The following is a 15,583-nucleotide window of genomic DNA, read 5'->3' as shown; positions in this document are numbered from 1 at the left end:
TACAGGTCCCTAATGAGCAGCGAACACTTGTAAAGCGTTGAACCACCGCTTCTACCCAAGCTAACAAATATTAAATCAGGCCTAAAAAGCACCAACAGAACTCCACACTTCAAGCCAAGCTCATCAGATGTGTTGTCTTCCAGTGCAAACCAGGGTCACATTAATCAATTAGATCCGGCTTCAATGGATGAAAAATGAGAACCTAACCACAGATGTAAATCAAAATTATTCATGGTCTCAGTTAATGATCACTTACCATATTTCCAAGAACCCACTCCAGAGTCGGGTTTTGATGATTCTCCTTTGCAGCCTGAGACAGTGGAAGAGCATGCCATTTTTTTGCACGCATTGACCGATTCTAAAAAATTTCAAACACTCCAGATTCTTAGCAAGATCGGGAACCTTCCAAAGGTGATTCTCATTGACACAGGCAGCAATCATAATTTCATTAATAGCAATTTAATGAAGAACATAAGACATGACATACTACCCACCCAGGTGCTGTTAGTTCGAGTGGTAGACGACTCTAACATATTCTACTTCAGCTTCTGTCAATGTCTGAAATGGTTATGGAAGGTAAAGTTTATCAAACAGATATGAAGGTGCTTACCATGACAGGGTATGTCATTGTGCTTGGCATTGAGTGACTGATTAATTTAGGTCCTTCGTCATGGGATTTGAAAAACTGACCCTATCTTTTGTTTAAGAAGGGATAACCACATTCTTACACAGTCTTACAGGGAATATTCCCATGCACATATCAACTTAATACAAGACAACTATCTAGAGAAGTTACTAAAGAAAGACAATGTTCCTGCCATGTTCAAATAAGAAGTGAAAATAAAGACCAATTTTTTTCACTTACCACAAGAGAATCAGAAGAGATTCCTAATGACCTCCAGTGGATGCTCAAAGACTTCAGCCCAATATTCCAGAAACCAGAAGACCTATCACCAGTCAGGGAATAAGATCATCGAATTCTACTAAAGAAAGGCACATAAGCTGTGTGTCTGTGTTCTTACTGGTATCCTGCTCTGCAAAAGACATAAACTGAACATTTAGTCAATGATATTTTGGACAGGGAAGTTATAAGAAGAAGCCACAACTTTTTTGCTGCCCCAGTTATTCTGGTCCGGCAAAAAAGACTTATCCTGGAGATTGTGCATCGATTATAAGTGGATGAACTCAAAAACCATCAAGGATAAGTTTCTTATCCCTATCATTGAAGAGTTGCATAGGTCTAGGGTCTCCTCCAAGATGGATTTCTGTTATGAGTTTCGTCAGATAAGGATGCACCTAGGTGATTGCAACAAGACAACATTCTGAACTCACGAAGGCCTATACGAGTTTATGGTGATGCCCTTCGGCCTAACCAATGCCCCATCCTCTTTCCAAAGTGTAGAAATATTAAGAGAGAAAATATGTAGAGAATTGTATTGCTTGTTTATTTCTTATTTTTCAGTACATAACAAGTTTGTTTAAATAATGAAAATTAGATTTACATGAAAAGAAATGATTTAAACAATGAATCAATTAAAATCATATGAATTATAATTGATTTTTCAATCAACAACAAATCTTCAATCAATTAGCGAATCAATTAGTCTAATTAAGTTGCTATTGATAACATTTCATTCTCAAAATTGTTTGACTTTTAATATTTTCCTTCCAAGGAAGATAGAGAGATAATTATACACTCCCCCTCAAGTTGGGTAATAGATGTTGAGATTGCCCAACTTCGCACATACTTCCTCAAATCGACTTGGAAAGAACTTTATGGGAATGTTAGCAACCTAAGAGGAAGAGCCTTGGACAACTATGAGAACGGAGAGGATGTTGTCGAGGGGATGAGATGTTGATGACAGCGAGTGATGGTTTGAATCGTCGGAGTGTCGCTGGATGTTTATGACAGTGAGTGACGTCTGAATCGCCGGAGTGTCGTTGGATATTGATGACAACGAGTGACAGTTTGAATCACCGGAGTGTCGTTGGATATTGATGACAGTGAATGAGGTTTGAATTGTCGAAGTGTCGCTGAATATTGATAACAGCGAGTGACGGTTTGAATCGCTGGAGTGTTGTTGGATGTTTATGACAGCGAGTAACGATTGAATCGCCGGAGTGTCTCTTAGTAAATCAATTAGTTTAATTGATTTACAACTGATAACATTCCATTCTCGGAATTATTTGAATTTTCATATTTCATTCCAAAGAAGATAGAGAGATAATTCTACACAAAGTTTAATAAATGCAATCTTGAAGTCATTCATGAGAAGGTTCGTGCTGGTATTTTTCGATGACATCTTCGTGTACAGCCCGAGCTAGAATGAGCATATATTTCATCTACATCAAGTCCTTTCAATACTGCAACAACAAGTTATTCCTTAACAAAGGAAAATATAGTTTTTGGTGTAAGAAAATTTTCTATCTAGGACATACATTGGATGAAAATGGAGTGGCTACTAATCCGGATAAAGTAGAATCAATGATAAAATGGCCGATTACAAAATCAACTAAGCAATTGAATGGGTTCATAGGTCTGACCGGATATTATTAAAGATTTATCAAAGGCTACGGTTCCATAGCTCGACCCCTTACTACTCTACTGAAAAAATGACAATTTGCATGGAATTAAGAAGTCGAAGAGGATTCATGTTGTTGAAGCAGTTTATGCTTTCCCTTTAGTACTAGCACTGCCCAACTTTAAAATTCATTTTGTAGTGGAAACAAATGCAAGTGGAGATGAATTTGGTGTAGTACTAATGCAAGAAGTACGTTTTATCTCATTTATCAACAAGGCAATTGAACCAGGGAAGCTATCGTCGTCCACATACGAGAAGGAGTTGATGGCCTTGACTTTTTCTGTGGAAAAATGAAGATATTATCTCAGGTACAAGTAGTTCATTGTAAAAATAGACCATGAAGCCCTTAAATACCTGTTGGAACATAGAGTACAGACCCTGACCCAAGAGAAATTGCTTTATAAATTAGTGGGATACGATTTTGTGGTTCTATATAAAAAAGGGAAAGAGAACCTGATGGAAGATACATTATCTATGCAGATAACAAGAGTCCAATGTGTAGGGGTCTCCGTATATCACACTACTGTCCAAAAATATATTCACGAAACCTATGAAGAGGATCCCAATTTAGCCAAAATTATTCGAAAAATTTGTGTTAATGATGTGTTAGATTAAGTTAAATAAAGAAAAGATAAAATTAATTAATTAATAAACTTAAGAGAATAAATATGACATAGTTTTAATGATGTGGTCTGAACAAAACTAAGTTGTAAAAATTATATTTGCATAGGTACAGCTCAAAAGACGTGTGTCTTTAGACGTGGTCTAAAGCAAGCGCAAGCAGGCGAAGTCTGAACTACATCAGACGTGTTAGTTTGAAGTACTGCGCGAGCAGACGAAGTTTGAACTACATCAGACATGCTAGTCTAAAGTAGTGCGCGAGTAGACGAAGTCTGAACTACATCAGATGTGTTAGTCTGAAGTAGTGCGCGAGCAGACAAAATCTGAACTACATCAGACGTGTTAGTCTAAAGTAATGCGCGAGCAGACGAAGTCTGAACTACATCAGACGTGCTAGTTTGAAGTAGTGCGCAAGTAGACGAAGTCTGAACTACATCAGACGTGTTAGACTGAAATAGTGCGCGAGCAGACGAAGTCTGGACTACATCAGACGTGTTAGTCTAAAGTAGTGCGCGAGCAGACGAAGTCTAAGCTACATCAGACGTGCTAGTCTGAAGTAGTGCACGAGAAGACGAAGTCTAAACTACATCAGACGTGTTAGTCTGAAGTAGTGCGCGAGCAGACGAAGTCTAAACTACATCAGACGTGTTGGTCTGAAGTAGTGCACGAGCAGACGAAGTCTGAACTACATGAGACGTGCTAGTTTGAAATAGTGCATGAGCACACGAAGTCTGAACTACATCAGATGTGTTAGTCTGAAGTAGTGCGCGAGCAGACGAAGTCTTAGAAATGTTGGTCTGAAGTAGTGCGCGAGAAGACAAAGTTTGAACTACATCAGGTGTGTTAGTCTGAAGTAGAGTGCGAGCAGACGAATTCTAAACTACATTAGACGTGTTAGTTATAAGTAGTGTACGAGTAGACATCGTCTGACTTCATCAGACTTATAGTTTGAAGAAGTACGCAAGCAGACGCCTTGCTTCAGAAGCCGTATGAAGAAGCGTCTGCCCTTTTTCTCAGCTCATAAGCAGCGTCTGTTATCAGTTGTTTGCCCAATCTACTTATCAAGTTATAACCGCTCAAGTGCCACATACTCAATATTCTTCCAGTCTGTTTTGTACCTTCTCGTACATCACGTTCCAGCGAATATTTTCTAGTACAATTCGGTATGACACGATCCAACAAATATGTTCTTGTATACATTCCTATACACCTAGCGTACATCCAACGGATAGCTGACATGTATCAAAGAATAAGAATCGACCGTTGTCGAGTCTTTAGTATAAAAGGTGATCCAAGGACAACAACGAATCTCTTAGTTCTCGAATTCTCTAACTCTCTATCTCAAGCGGGAATTGCTTACTTTCTCTTTGATCATTCTGTAAACAATCTACTGTCCTTTATGTGTGAAATCTCAGTATTGTAAGTTAAACAGAGATTGTATTGTTCAACAGAGAGTTACTAGGAGTTCAAAAATAGACAATTATTAAGTCATGTGTATATGACCGGATTTGTGTAGTTTTCTATACTAATCAAAGTCTTTTAGTGAAAAACCTTCTAGAAACAGAAGAAGGGTGACGTAGCAGTTTTATCTCCGAAGATCCATAAAACTCCGTGTGTTATTTACTTTTCGCTTCTTGCATTTGTTTTTCTGACGCTTCAAATCTAGCAAGTTGTTCCGCACTTGAATTCGTTTAAGAGCTTGTGAAAATTTGTGAAGAATAGAAACATATCGTAATCCCTCACAAGATTAACATCGAAGTGAAAGTTGAAAGTTGTTAACTATATTTAGAACCCCCTCTCTATAGTTGACATTGATCCTAACAAGTGGTATCAAAGTCAAGTTTTCTATTCTCAAGCTTCATCAGATTCTTGAATCATGTCTATTATCAACAAGATCCTAATGTTCTCGAAGGAAAACTATGATTACTGGAAGTTAAGAATACAAGCTCATTTGGTTGCCCTAGATGATGACATATGGTATGTCATCACCGATGGCCCAATAAAGATAATGAAGGTCAACTCCACCACTAACCGTGATGGCACTCCTATGATGAAGGAGAAACTGAGGTTTAAGTGGATCGCTGGAGATAAAAGGAAGAATAACCTCGATAATATGGCAAAAGACATTCTCTATAAGACACTAGGCGATAATATATTCAGCAAGATCACCACATGCTCAACTGCCAAAGAAATTTGGGAGAGGTTGACTCATTTGTGTGAGGGTAATGAGAAAACAAAAGAAAACAAACTCATGGTTGCCACACAGTAATTCGACAGCATCAAGATACGTCCAGGAGAGAAAATGACTGAATTTTATGAAAGATTCAGTAAGATTATCGTTGATCTCTCCAATTTGGGTAAGACATACAACAATAGAGAGGTTGTAATCAAAGTTATACATTTTCCTGCCCAAAGAATGAGATATAAAGACAATGGCCATGAGGGAATCGAAAGACCTCAACAAGTTAGAACTGCATGATCTGTTCGCCGATCTGAAGGCTATGAGTTTGAGATAAACTCTATGAACGAAGATGAGCTATCCACATTATCCATCTCAACCAATGCGTTGGTGACTGTTGAGAAGCCACCTACTTACACTACTGTAAAGACTACTGAGGAGATTAACATCGATGTCATGACTCTCTTCGTGAAGAAATTCGGAAGATTAATGAAGAAGACTCAATCTAACTCAAGCTCTTCAAATAATAAGAGTGATTATAAGGATAACTTGAAGTGTTTTAACTGTGATAAACTAGAACATTTCAAGGATGAATGTAGAAAGTCGAATCGGGATTACAGAGAAAAGGATGATAAGAAGAACGAGAAGGAGCAGAAGGCTCTTATGGCTGCTGAAAGCAATGGAAATGGGCCGAAAGCGATTCGGACGACTCATTATCAAACAATAGTGATGGTGAAGTCGTCACATGCTTCATGGCACATGATGAATCTAAGGTATTTGAATTCTCCTTAGAAGAATTCACAAGAGATGAATCTAAGGTATTTAACTGTTGCACTCATTGACATGGTCATTGAATACAATAAGTTGCCAGACTCTTTTAATGAGATAAGTTTGAAAAATAAGTACGACATAGTTTTAATGATTTGGTCTGAACAAAACTAAGTTGTGAAAATTGTTTTTGCGCATGTACAACTCAAAAGACGTATGTCTTCAGACGTGGTCTGAATCAAGCATAAACAGATGAAGTCTGAACTACATCAGACGTGTTCGTCTGAAGTAGTGCGCGAGCAGATGAAGTCTGAACTACATCAGACGTGTTAGTCTGAAGTAGTGCGCGAGTAGGCAAAGTCTGAACTACATCAGACGTATTAGTCTGAAGTAGTGCGTGAGCATACGAAGTCTAAACTACATCAGACGTGTTAGTCTGATGTAGTGCGCGAGTAGAGAAAGTCTGAAGTACATAAGAAGTGTTAGTCTGAAGTAGTGCGCGAGCAGACGAAGTCTGAACTACATCAGACGTATTTGTCTAAAGTGTGTGAAAGGATCGGTGACACCAATAGAGATGGGGGTTCGACTATTGATGACAACTTCTAGAAAATGGTTTGATAGAAATACTATTAAGGATTAATAGCACTTTCTATTTTTCACAAACCTTTGCAAACTCTTGAAGCGATTCAAGTGTAGAAACGTTTGCTCAGGTTTGAAGCTAAGAACAAGTTCGAAAAAAGAAGACAGTATGTAAAAGACACAGTAGGTTGTTTATGCATGTTTAGAGAAAACTCTCATACGTTAACTCTTCTTCCAACCACCGGAAGGATTCACTATACTTTCTTTGAATCAAATACAGTTTTCTTGCTAGCTAACTGTTGAACAGAACACTCTGTTCAACTTACAGAATGTTTAAGAATATCACTCAGCTAGAAAATGTTTTGATTATATCTTTCTCTAGAGGATGAAGTACAAAATCATCAAGTAAGTAATTCGTATGATAGCGTGTATGTGATCGGCAGTTCGTCCGTTGTCCTTAAGGATCTTTAAATAGAAGAGAGGTACCAACGATCGAATCTTCTTCTTTGAAACATGGCAAGAACTCATTGGAAAGCCTCCATAGTACACGAGTACATCAAACTCTGTGCACAAAGATCATGGCCGTACCAATCTGGTAGTGCGCCGGATATTCTTCTAGAATTGTCCTGTAATGAACAAGTAGTGGAAAGAATATTTACTTACGTGGCATTCATTCATTGGATGCAACTGGTTATCGTACTGATATGCACGGATGAGTGGAGCAGGAGTAGCGTACAGCTAGTTGATCGTGGGTAGACGAATGTTAACTTCAAGCAACTGCTGAAGCGATGCATTAGACGTGCTCTATTAGACTGCCAAGTCTAAGAAAGTTAGACTCCCTATGTCTAATAGCTGGATCCATTAGACCACCAAGTCTAATAGAGTTAGACGGCACGTCTAACTACATGATCCATTACACCACCAAGTCTAATGGAGTTAGACGACACGTCTAACTATGTTTCACTTCAGACTAGTTTGAAGGAGTTAGACGTCAATGTCTAACTTTCATCTGTTAGACTGCACATCTAACTACGTATCTATTAGATTGCACGTCTAACTACGTATCTGTTAGACTGCACGTCTAACTACATAATTGTTAGATTGCACGTCTAACTAAGTATCTGTTAGACTGCACGTCTAACTAAGTATTTTGTTAGAATGCACATCTAACTACGTATCCTTAGACTGCACGTCTAACTACGTTTCACTTCAGACTAGTTTGAAAGAGTTAGACGCAAACGTCTAACTTTCATATGTTAGACTGCACGCCTAACTATGTTTCTCTTAGACTGCACGTTTAACTACGTATCCATTAGACTACACGTCAAACTACGTATTTGTTAGGCTGTCCGTCTAACTACGTATCCGTTAGACTGTCTGTCAACTACGTATCCGTTAAACTGCACGTCTAACTACGTATCTGTTAGACTTCCCATCTAACTACGTTTCTATTGGATTGTACGTCTAATTACGTATTCGTTAGACTACACGTCTAAATACGTATCTGTTAGACTGCACATCTAACTACGTTTATGTTAGACTACACGTCTAACTGCTAACACGTCTAATAGACTTGAATCAAAACAAGTCTAACTTAGCATATTTTTATGCACATACACAAAAACAATTAGACATATTGTTTCATTCTTATTTAAGTTTTACACAAGTTCATCATCAAAATATCGTTAGTCAAAATAATTTGACCTAACAGTGTGCGTGAGTAGACGAAGTCTGAACTACATTAGACGTGATACTCTGAAGTAGTGCGTGAGCAGACGTCGTCTGACTTCATTAGACTTATACTCTGAAGAAGACGTCTGAAGAAGCGTCTGCCCTTCTGCTCAGCTCTTAAGTAGTGTATGTTATCAGTCGTCTGCCTAGTCTACTTATCAAGATGTAACCGCTCAAGTGCCACGTACTCAATATTCTTCTAGTCTATTTTATACCTTTTCGTACGTCAAGTTCCAGTAAATATTCTCCAGTACAATCTGGTACGCCACGATCTAACGAATATATTTGTGTGTACCTTCTCATACACCTGGCGTACATCCAACGGATAGCTGACACGTATCAAAAAAGAAGATTCGACTATTGCGGAGTCTTTAGTATAAAAGGTGATCCAAGGACAGTGGTGAATCTCTCGGTTCTTGAATTCTCTAACTCTCCAACTCAAGCGCGAATTGTTTACTTTTTATGTGATCATTTTGTAATCAAACTACCATTCTTTCTATGTGAAATATCAATATTGTAAGTTGAATAGAGGTTGTTCTGTTCAACAGAGAGTTAGTTATGAGTTCAGAAATAGACAACTGTTAAGTCCTGTGTATCTAACCGGATTTGTGTAGTGTTCTATATTAATCAAAGTCTTTGTTAGGATCGGGATCGCCCTTGGAGGACCGGAGTTCCGGTTTAAGGGTGACCGCTTACAACAACACAACACACTCTGATTGGTGATAGTTTGGTTAGAGACTAAAACCGTTTCTTAACACCGCACAAGCTGTCACAGACTCTTGAACCGGGTTCAAGTGCGGAAGTGTCTATTTTAGCTTGAAGCAACACACAAGACTTGGATGATATTTGTAAGGGATCGATTAAATAGGATATATAGACCGGTTTGATTAAGGATTATGTTTTGGTTTGATTTGAAGCAAGTGATAGTTCGGTTTGGATTAGGTGAGCAGTAAGAGAAATGACACAAGACAATAATTTTTATGAATGTTCGGAGCAAATTCTCCTACGTCATCCCTTCTTCTCAGATTATGAGAAGGATTTCCACTAACTTGAATGTTATAACACTCACACAATGCCGGACGAGCCTTAATCGCTACTCGCCGGTTACACCACTTCACTCTAATGTAATACAATAACTCAATACAACAATAATGCTTTCAAGAATTGAAACTACTATTTGGGATCGCGCGTGAGATTTCCTTTTACAGTTGGATGTTTTAATTTTCTCTCTCGTAAGATTCAGAACCGTCATTAATGAAGACCCTTCGTCTTCCTTTTATAGTGAAGAATGTCCTAACGGTCACATTTCTCTCTCTCCGTAGGATTGGTCATTCTGAAGCCACGTCGGTTCAGAGATGTTGCGTGCACGTTTAACCTTTCTAACACTTGTCAATCATGCATGCACCGGTCAAGTTCTGATGACATGAGCGGCTTGCAGTTTTGGACACATGGCAAACATGCACGTTCCGGCTGCCTGATTCAGATTTTGCTTCGGATCTTGGATAAGCAGATCATCATTGTTTTTATGGCATGCTTTTGATCTGGATCTTATCTTCTTGCATTTTCCCAAGAAGTATCTATCTCGTCATATTACGTCATCGTATATTTCAAAGTTTCCAGTTGATCTTCTTCGTAGTATGATCCGGCTGGAATTGAGAGCTTTATTGCTAGCCGGTCTGGTTAAGATGTTGAAGCCGGTTCCTCTTGATCATGGCTTGATCATTTGGATCCGGATTACTGCGATATGTGCCTCAACCGGTTTGTGCAGTTTGATCTGATCCTGCACATTTGAAATTGAGACTAATTAAGTTCTCTGGCCGGTTAAAATTAACTTACTTAATTTTTCTAACAGTCTTCTAGTGAAAAACCTTCTGGAAACAAAAGAAGAGGTGTTGTAGGATTTCTATCTTCGAACATCCATAAAACTCCGTGTGTTATTTACTTTCTGCACCTTGCATTCGTTTTTCTGACGCTTCAAATCTAACTAGTTGTTCTGCACTTGAATTCGTTCAAAGCTGATAAACTAAAGAGAGAAAGGAGATTGTATTATAATGATATTGAATGATATTTTTAAGTTACATAGGTTATGTCTAATATATAGACATTAGAATAAATTTATAAATAAACTAATATAATATAATATTTATATTATCACAATTTATCATATTGTCATAATATCTTACAGAAACTTATAAGTAAACAAATCTAATAATATAATATAATATTGATATTATCACAATTTATCATATTGTCATAATATCTTATAGATATATTATATTATAACACCACTCCTCAAACTCAAGATGGAAAACGCTTGAACAACTTAAGGTTGAAGACGATCGAGATGTTGAAATGTTGATGATGTATTCTTCAAACTTCAAAAACTCGTGAGTTGTTTAAATTCATCAAATTTATGATGACAATGTGTTGACTAAAGAGAACCAGCAAAGAAAGTAAATCCCATGGGCATTGAATGTTGGGTGAAACAACCGAAAAAAACTCTGTAGTTACTCGTGAGTCTCAAAATTCATCCAATAACGGGATGACTGTGTGTTACCTAAAATTAAAAACCAACGAAAAAGGTAGTCCCATGGGAATAAAATGTTTGGTGAAACAACACCTAAAAATAAATCCATCCTAATAGAAGAATTGTAGTGTGTTGACTAAATAACGTCAATAAGCACATATGATTGGATTTAGACAATTAAAAATATGGGCATTAACTACTGGGATAAATAACAAATGAAAACAAAACTCAAAGATTGTGATTGGCTAAAAAAATAAGATTATCAACAAAATTATTTGAAAGAAAAAAAATATTATTAAAATATAATAATAATAAATAGAGAATTATTAGAGCCCTCCATCAATGGATAAAATAACCATTGATGGAGGCAGCGGTAGACTAAAAACGAAACCTCTCACCGAGAGAGCTCTGATACCATATTAGAATAAAAAAGAAGAATGTTGTATTTGAATTATATTTAATGATGTTTTTGAGTTACATATGTTATGTCTAATATATAGACATTAGATTAAATTTATAAGGAAAGTAATATAATATAATATTGATATTATCACAATTTATCATATTGTGATAATATCTTACAGAATTAAACTTATAAGGAAACTGATATAATAATATAATATAATATAATATTGATATTATCACAATTTATCATATTGTGATAATATCTTACGGATATATTATATTCTAACAAGAGCTTGTGAAGATTTGTGAAGAATAGAAACAGATCTTAATCCCTCATAGGATTAACATTGAATTGAAAGTTGTTAATTATATTTAGAACCCCCTCTCTATAGTTGACACCGATCCTAACATGCTGACACTCACCGATAATTTTCGTATAATGATGGGATGCTGAGAAAAAAGGATCGGCTAATAGTGGAAAAGATCAATGAGATAAGAACCACCCTAATTGCAACAATGCATTTGGGAGCAAAGTGGGGCATTCAGGAACACTAGTCACCCAAAAGAAGATACAATTAGTCTACTTCTAGCCCGAGATGCTGAAAGATATTGGAGAATTTGTTTGAACCTACGAAGTGTGCTAGAAGAATAAATTGGACAATTTAGCATATAAAGATCTACTACAACCCTTAGAAATTCCCAATTAGTTTTGAGAATCGGTCTCTATGGATTTCATCGAGAGCTTACCAAAGTCAAAAGGAAAAAAAGTTATATTTGTGAATGTAGACAGACTATTGAAAATGACCAATTTTATGAGTTTACAGTATCCCTTCACTGCCCAGAAAGTTGCTGAAACTTTCGTGGTCAACGTTTCAAAGCTCCATGGAATGTCAACAATCGTCATCAGTGATCAGGACAAGGTGTTCAGCAAGCCCTGTCCATTGTTTATCACCTCCAAACAGATGTCCAGACTAAAATTATCAACAAGTGCCTGGTGACTTATCTATGTTACATGGCCAGCCAAACTCCAAAAGATTGGGTGCACTGGTTGACTTTGGATGAATGGTGGTACAACACCAATTGAGCACTTAGTCTAGATAAGGCAAATTCCACTTCACTTCTTTTTTCATAAATAGACCCAGTCCGAGATCTTTCTAAGAATCAGCGAATCCGACAAGCTCATTCGGTCACACCTCATTTGCTCGTGACGTTAGGACCAGGTTTCAAGATGATCCCATTCTCAATTAGATCTTGCATTTTATTTATTAGAGTGAAGCAAAAATCTGTGTCATGGACAAAAACTCTTGTAGAATTTGGTGGTAATTCCATGTTCAAAATGAAGATTCAACCGTCCAATCCTGAATGAGATCTGTGGGGTTTCTATTTTTTGTTCTAAAAACTATGTTTTGATTCACTTTTATGTTAATCATAAAACTGATTTGTTAATTTTCTAATAGTTGTTGTAACTGAATATTTTTAGGGAATTTAGCTATTATATATGCTGAACTCACTTTCCCAATGGGACATGAATGAAAAGTTTTGTGAAAGTCCCTTATCTTAATTGTATTTTCTGATTTTGCACTCCATCTTTCCTGTTAGATATCTACTAGCAGATTCTTTTCTTATATTTGTTTCTTCTTCTCATAATTCTTGTGTTTCCCTTTGAACACAAATTTCCCTTTGGTCTTTAAGATCAATAACTAGTAACTCTAGTAACAGATTTAAGTCGTGACAACTCATCATTAATAAAATATGTTAGATTAAAATCAATCTAGGACACTCACTATAATGATTCTATCAGGTTTTGATAATTTAGTTTAAATAATCAAAAAGTGAAAAATTTTTAAGTTAAAGTCTTTGATCAATTTTAAGTTTATCAATCAAACTGATTTGTGTTATTGTTTATATATAGGGTCAAAGTGAAGAAAATTGGAATGGGAGATGTCCAGTAGTTGATCAAATTTGGTACTTAATCAACTTCATTATGTTGAAGAAATGCATTCGATTTTCTATTCGGCTTCGGTTTCTACAGAAGCTCTTCGGTACTTTGATTGGCTCGGCTCCTCCTAAGCGCTTTCAGTTTTATGTCCAGTTCGGCATTTTGAAGAAACGCGTCTGGTATTTTAACCAGTTCAGTTTTATATCAAGTTCGGTATTTTGGAGAAGCGGTTCCAATATTTTAACCAGTTCGGTTTTATATCAACGCTTCTGGTTTATATTAAGTTTGGTATTTTGGAGAAGCGCTTCTGGTATTTTAACTAGTTCGGTTTTATATCAGCGCTTCCAGTTTTATATCAAGTTTTGTATTTTGGAGAAGCGCGCCCGGTATTTTAACCTGTTTGGTTTTATATCAGCGCTTCCGGTTTTATATCAAGCTCGGTATTTTGGAGAAGCGCTTCCGGTATTTTAACCATTTCAGTTTATATCAGTGCTTCTGGTATTTAAGATATTCGTTTTTATACAAGACTGCCACATCAGCACGAACAGTAATCAACCGAATAACGCCACATTTAATATTCAGATTTGACCATTGCATTAACTACCATGTATCATTATACAAACCCTCTAAGAAGCTCAACAGTCACACACTATTAAAGCTGTGGCTACAAAATTCATGTAGAGCTACGCTACATCAGCACGCGGAACTCTACAACATGTCAGCTCTACAACATGCCATCATTTAATGCAAGGTCGCTGAGCTAGACATATAGAAGAATGTCACGTGCCAAGCCAATTCAAATCTCATGTGATGTACGTTCCCAATACACCACAATGATGAGAAGAATATTTGGTGCATTAATTTCATGTAGTACATCCACGATCAAAAGCATATTCCCTTATGTACTACCAGGGCGCACATCCAACCAAAATATGACATGTGTCCTCTAAAGAAAATATGTTCGTTGCGATATTATCTATTTAAGAAAAAGTTGGAGGACAATTTGTCACACCGGTCTTTGCTTGAAAATATCTCTCGCGAACCAACTCAAGCTTTCAAGAATTTCATTATCTCAAGTGTGTTAAGATTAATATTACCTTGTATTATATTTACTATTTTTTCTGTGTGAGATTTCAGTATTGTAAGTTGACAAAAAATGTTATGTTCAACAGAGTGTTGTGTGCTAGGAGTTCGGAAAAGGGTGTCTAAGCCCTAGTTGTTCGACTGGGTTTGTGTAAGTAGTGTACTCAAACCAAATCTTCTAGTGAATATTATTCCCAAGGTTGAGAAGAATATCCTTCTCGAGGTCGAGAAGAAGGAGTGACGTAGGAGAGTTTACTCTGAACATCCATAAACAACTTTGTGTCTTTTGTTATTTACTTTCCGCGTCTTCCAATCATTGTATGTCGCTTCAAGTCAAAACAAACAGTTCTGCACTTGGCACCGGTCAAGAGTTTGTGGAAACTTGCGTAGAATAGAAACAAATATTAACTTTTAATAGAGTTATTATCAAACGAAGGTTTTCGAGGTTAATAATACCATGTCAATCCCTTGCTATTGTTGACTCCTTTCCTAACAAGTGGTATCAGAGAAAGAGTTTTCATTCTCAAGCAATCAAATATCATCATTTCTTTCCTCAACAAGCCTCCCATGTTCAGCAATGAAGAGTATGATGATTGGAAGATTCGCATGGAGGTGCATTTGGCCTGCCAAGACGACGATATGTGGTTCGTTATCACTGACGGTCCGATAAAGATTGAGAAGCCAAGATGCGAATGGATAGCTGAAGATAAAAGGAAGGTCAATCTTGATAACTTGGCCAAGAACATCTTATACAAAACCCTTGACAAGAACATGTTTGGGAAAATCAGAGCATGTTCCACTTCCATGGAGATATGGGAGAAGATTATCCAACTCTGTGAGGACAATAAAAAAACAAAAGAGAACAAACTCATGGTTGCTACTCATAAGTTCGATAGTATCAAGATGCATCTCGGGAAGTCGATGAACTAGTTTGACGAACGCTTCACCATCATCGGCATGGAACTTTCTACTCTAGGAAAGGTATATGACAACAAAGAAATCATCGTCAAGGCGTTGAAGACTCTTCCCGTTCTTGGGACATTAAGGCGACGGTGATGAAGGAGTCCAAAAACCTTTACAAGATAGAGTAGCACAACATGTTTGCCGATCTGAAAGTCTATGAGTTCGATGTGAACTCTAGGAATGAAGATGAGCTCTCATCCTCGACC

The sequence above is a fragment of the Impatiens glandulifera genome, unplaced genomic scaffold (assembly GCF_907164915.1).
Source record: "Impatiens glandulifera unplaced genomic scaffold, dImpGla2.1, whole genome shotgun sequence".
In the NCBI taxonomy this organism is placed as follows: Eukaryota; Viridiplantae; Streptophyta; class Magnoliopsida; order Ericales; family Balsaminaceae; genus Impatiens; species Impatiens glandulifera.
The sequence above is the reverse complement of the archived record's forward strand: the minus strand, read 5'-3'. Positions refer to the sequence as shown.